The sequence below is a fragment of the Gadus chalcogrammus genome, chromosome 18 (genome assembly GCF_026213295.1).
Source record: "Gadus chalcogrammus isolate NIFS_2021 chromosome 18, NIFS_Gcha_1.0, whole genome shotgun sequence".
Lineage (NCBI taxonomy): Eukaryota > Metazoa > Chordata > Actinopteri > Gadiformes > Gadidae > Gadus > Gadus chalcogrammus.
In genome coordinates this window covers 21,997,742-22,003,741 of record NC_079429.1, presented here as the reverse complement: position 1 = coordinate 22,003,741, position 6,000 = coordinate 21,997,742, and the positions used below count along the sequence as shown (strand labels likewise).

General features: G+C 40.5%; 1 protein-coding gene across 1 annotated transcript in view; it reads left to right on the top strand.

The window, feature by feature from the left end:
• Positions 1-520: 520 nt before the first annotated feature.
• Positions 521-6,000, top strand: part of slc4a1b (solute carrier family 4 member 1b (Diego blood group)) — a 28,635-nt gene continuing 23,155 nt past the window's right edge. The window contains exon 1 of the mRNA XM_056577238.1: positions 521-579. The gene's annotated coding sequence lies outside the window, so the exon portion shown is untranslated. The remainder of the gene's footprint in view (positions 580-6,000) is intronic.

Below are 6,000 nucleotides of genomic sequence, written 5' to 3'. Positions count from 1 at the left end.
ATGCTAGCCTCTGTTATCCTCCAAACAGAGACATTGAGGCAGATTAGATGCTGGCAGTATGTGACAGGCGTCCACGCTTTAGAAGTTGTATTTACTATCAATATTATGGGTGACACCGGAACATTGTCTTGTGTGTGTGTGTGTGTCTGTCTGTGTATGGATGAAAAGAATGTGAAAAAACACATTTATGTGTGTGTTTTTGGTACATAAAGTTATTGGAATCTGTCCGTGTATGTATGTGTGTGTTTGTGTTACCATATGTGTGTTTGAGTTTGTGCATGCCAGTGTGTGTATGTCTGTGGGAGTGTGTGTGGTATGTGTGTGCATGTGTGTTTGTTTGCTAGCCTTTGTCTGTGTATATTTGTGTGTTGTGTGTGTGCATTTATTTGTGTGTGCGGGTTTGTGCCTGAAAGCATGTTTGTGTGTCTATTTGTGCATGTGTGTGTTTGCAAGCCCCATCGACGCTCTGACCCCCGTCCCCTCAGAGTGACAGCCCTGCATAAGAGGCGGGACTTATAAAGTAACACTGTTTGGGAGACCTGAGTTCTGACGATCTTCACAGCTGCTGCTCCGCCACGGGTAAGTTCAGCTTCACTAACAGGTAGAGACTGCTGTCACTAACAGGTAGAGACTGTTGTCACTAACGGGTAGAGACTGCTGTCACTAACAGTTAGAGACTGTTGTCACTAATGGGTAGAGACTGCTGTCACTAACGGGTATAGACTGTTGTCACTAACGGGAAGAGAATGTTGTCAATAACAGGTAGATAATTTCACTAACCGGTAGAGAATGCTGTCACTAACAGGTAGAGACTGTTGTCACTAACGGGTAGAGACTGCTGTCACTAACAGTTAGAGACTGTTGTCACTAATGGGTAGAGAATGCTGTCACTAACAGGTAGAGACTGTTGTCACTAACGGGTAGAGACTGCTGTCAGTAATGGGTAGAGACTTCTGTCACTAATGGGATTTGACAAATAAGACATGGGTCTTATTTGGTAGCAAACTGTTCTGGATCTTCGACATGTGTAAATAGGACTAAATTTTAGACAAAAGATAAATGCAGTACCACCACTGTGAAATAAAAGTATAACAAGCTTAGCCTTGATAACCTTATACTGTGTTCTGACATGCACCTAATACACAAAATAATTCATAATGCTGCTCCACCACCTTTGAAAAAATGTGTCCAACCATGTGCTGAATGAACAGGCAGAGCTACTAGATCCTTCACAAGGTGAGATTGTAGCCTCCAAAATTGGAGCGCTGTATTTGCACAACCAGCCTTCTCCTTTACAGCAACTAAAGCATGGAACACTCTCCCAAACAATCGAAAAGAAATTACAGAAATTGGTGCTTTCTCACGTGAGGGAAAAAATAAAGGATATTAGGTAATCAGTCTTTTCAGCATTAATCAGCACTAATCATCATTCTTTACTCAGTTATTCTGCATATGGCAATAACTTCTATGATACTTATTGATTATATGCAGTGTGTGTGTGTGTGTGTGTGTGTGTGTGTGTGTGTGTGTGTGTGTGTGTGTGTGTGTGTGTGTGTGTGTGTGTGTGTGTGTGTGTGTGTGTGTGTGTGTGTGTGTGTGTGAGTCTGTGTGTGTGGGCATGCATGTTTTATTCTATTGCTCTTACCTGCCCAGGGAGTGCAGATGGAAATTACCTTTTGGCTAGAATCTGGTACAGAACATCTTTTTGCACTACGTAACTAATGTATCTTGTACATGTTCCCTGAAACAATTAAACTAAATAAACTAATATAAACTAACGGGTAGAGACTACTGCACAAACTTGTAGAGACTGTTGTCACTAACATGCAGAGAAAACTGTCACTAACAGGTAGAGACTGCAGTATCTAACAGGTAGAGAAAGCTGTCACTAACAGGTTGAGACTTTTATCACTAACATATAGATGTTGTCACTGACAGGTAGAGACTGTTGTCACTAACAGGTAGAGACTGCAGTCACTAACAGGTAGAGACTGTTGTCACTAACAGCTAGAGACTGTTGTGACTTACATGTAGAGAAAACTGTCACTAACAGGTAGAGACTGCAGTCACTAACAGGTAGAGAAAGCTGTCACTAACAGGTTGAGACTTTTATCACCAACATATAGATGTTGTCACTGACAGGTAGAGACTGTTGTCACTGACAGGTAGAGACTGTTGTCACTAACAGGTAGAGACTACAGTCACCAACAGGTAGAGACTGTTGTCACTAAAATGTAGAGAAAACTGTCACTAACAGGTAGAGACTGCAGTCACTAACAGGTAGAGAATGCTGTCACTAACAGGTTGAGACTTTTATCACTAACATATAGATGTTGTCACTAACTGGTAGAGACTGTTGTCATTAACAGGTAGATGTTGTCACTAATAGGTAGATGTTTTCACTAACAGGTATATGCTGTCACTAACAGATAGCGACTGCTGTCACTAACAGGTAGAGACTGCTGTCACTTACAGGTAGAGACTGCTGTCGCTAAAAGTCAAAGTCAAAGTGAACTCTATTGTCAGACCGACCGTTCAACAAGTTACATATAGGACCGAAAATCCGTTTCCCCATACTCCAAATGTGCCAATAGTATATTTACCACAACATATATAATATAACATAATAACATAATAGTGCAAAAAGACAACAAATAAAATAATATGCAATATACTGCATATTTCCAATTAGATAAATGTTTATTTATTTCAGATGAATAGGCTGTTTAGGTGCTATTAATAACTCAAGTTTGTAAATGACATTATTTGAAGGCTGAAGTCAGACATCTGACATTACTATACACATGCATGCTCATAATATTACACACACAAATATGATGGTCTTTAATGACTGAAAGTAAATATGAATGCATGGGTCATAATAGAAACACATTCATCAACAGACACGCAAACAGACAGCCACACACACACACACACACACAGCCCCTCTAGTTTGCCAAAGAATGTGTTCTGTTATGAGAGACAACTTCTACGCCCACATCCAGCAAACGGTTATTCTGATGGACTTCGGCACAATTATCAAATAGTGAACATTTTCAAAACAACATGTACAAACCTCCAAACAAAGTGGTTATTAACAACACATTTTATAATGTCATCATTTTAAACAATTTCGCCTTCACAATTACTAATTACATACATCCAGCTGATCAACACTCAGGGCCCTATTTTTCCCACTTGCGTTTTCTGAAACGCAAGTGGGAAGCGCAAAGCGCAAGTAGCTTTGTGGGCGGTTCTACGGCGCTATCGCTATTTTACAGGCGGATAAATGACGCTTGCCTCGCGGCGCAAGTGTCAAATGGGTTGGTCTGAAGCAGCCTAATTACCCGTAGGTGTGGTTTGGGCGTAACGTGCAACAAACCAATGAGAGTGCCAGCTCCCATCCCCTTTAAGAGCCATGAGCGCATTTGAATCGGACGAGTTGATATTTTGACAGCGCGTCTGCAGTCTCCGATGAGACAGATGCACATGAATTTCAAACTGCAAATGGCTTAGTTTATTGCCAAATAATATGGCCTAATTCACACATGGAATAAGGGGGTTTCTTCCACAACCTCAGAAATACTGAGTACTCAAATAAATGTCGGCAAAGAAAACGTATGATAGGCTATAACATAGGCTATGATATGCGGTAACTGTGGTTCTATTTAATGATATACGCAATACATTATAAACATTGTTTCTTATCAGTATTGTATGCTATCCTAATATGCATTTGTAATAGACATTGCCATTGATTGTATTATGCGTTACGTTTTTAGTTTGCCCAAGTGAAGGAGTTCAAGTACCTCGGGGTCTTGTTCGCGAGTGAGGGAACTATGGAGCGTGAGATTGGCCGGAGAATCGGAGCAGCGGGGGCGGTATTGCGTTCGCTTTACCGCACCGTTGTTACGAAAAGAGAGCTGAGCCGCAAGGCAAAGCTCTCGATCTACCGGTCGATCTTCGTTCCTATCCTCACCTATGGTCATGAGGGTTGGGTGATGACCGAAAGGACGAGATCGCGGGTACAAGCGGCCGAGATGAGTTTTCTCAGAAGGGTGGCTGGCGTCTCCCTTTTTAGGGATAGGGTGAGAAGCTCAGCCATCCGTGAGGAACTCGGATTAGAGCCGCTGCTCCTTTACTTAGAAAGGAGTCAGCTGAGGTGGTTCGGGCATCTGGTAACGATGCCCACTGGGCGCCTTCCTTGGGAGGTGTTTCAGGCACGTCCAGTGGGGAGGAGACCTCGGGGAAGACCCAGGACTAGGTGGAGAGATTATATCTCAACACTGGCCTGGGAACGCCTCGGGATCCCCCCGTCAGAGCTGGTCAATGTGGCCCGGGAAAGGGAAGTCTGGGGCCCCCTGCTTGAGCTGCTCCCCCCGCGACCCGACCCCGGATAAGAGAACGAAGATGAGATGATGATGCTAGTGTAGCGGGTAAAAGTCAGCCGCAGGTTCGATATTCGCTGGATATTCGGTTTTCATTTACCCCGCAATCAGCTTAATCAACCCAATTGCAATTCATTACGGCTGTAGTTTGTTGAGGACAGCATGGGACACCGTATCAACAAAAATCACAGTGACATGTTGCTCCTATCGATATCTGTGCGAGAAAAGCTCTTAAATCAACATCCTGGCTGCTGTCTGTTTTAGGGACCGTCTACAAATTACACCCCACAGACTGGTGGCATAAACATTACCATGGAATTGTTTCAGGAAAGTAATCACGACAAATCACTTGAAACATATTTTCTCATTCTGATTGCTATGGGTCATTATTTGTTGATATTTTGCATAATAGTGGAACAGGATGAAATTAATAGCTAAAATATTCACCAAAAATCAATAAAACTACATTTACTCATTCTGATTGCTGCAGTACTTGCCAATGGTGGGCTTTTACTTAGTACGGGTCATTATTTGTTGATATTTTGCAAAATAGTGAAACACAATGCAATTAATAGTTTAAAATATTCACCAAAAATCAATAAAAGTAAATTTTCTCATTCTGATTGCTGTAGTACTTGCCAATGGTTGGCTTTTACTTAGGCTACTACGTGTCATTAATTGTTGACATTTTGCATTATAGCGAATGAGGATGCAATTAATAGTTTCAAATATTCACCAAAAATCTATGGAAATACATTTTCGCATTCTGATTGCTGTAGTACTTGCCGATGGTGGGCTTTTACTTACTACGGGTCATTATTTGTTCATATTTTACATAATAGTGAAACAGGATGCAATTAATAGTTTGAAATATTCACCAAAATGTTTTTTACTATATGAACTAATACTGACCCGTAGTAAGTAAAAGCCCACCATTGGCAAGTACTACAGCAATCAGAATGAGAAAATGTAGTTTTATTGATTTTTGGTGAATATTTTAAACTATTAATTGCATCCTGTTTCACTATTATGTAAAATATGAACAAATAATGACGCGTAGTAAGTAAAAGCCCACCATCGGCAAGTACTACAGCAATCAGAATGCGAAAATGTATATCCATTGATTTTTGGTGAATATTTGAAACTATTAATTGCATCCTGTTTCACTATTATGTAAAATATGAACAAATAATGACCCGTAGTAAGTAAAAGCCCACCATTGGCAAGTACTTCAGCAATCAGAATGAGAAAATGTAGTTTTATTGATTTTTGGTGAAAATTTAAACTATTAATTGTATCCTGTTTCACTATTATGTAAAATATGAACAAATAATGACCCGTAGTAAGTAAAATCCCACCATCGGCAAGTACTACAGCAATCAGAATGAGAAAATGTAGTTTTATTGATTTTTGGTGAATATTTAAAAATATCAATTGCATCCTCATTCGCTATAATACAAAATGTCATCAAATAATGACTCGTAGTAAATAAAAGCCCACCATTGGCAAGTACTACAGCAATCAGAATGAGAATATGTGTTTTGATTGATTATTGGTGATTTCTTTCCTGAAACAATTCCATGGTAACGTCTATGTCACCAGTCCGTGGGGT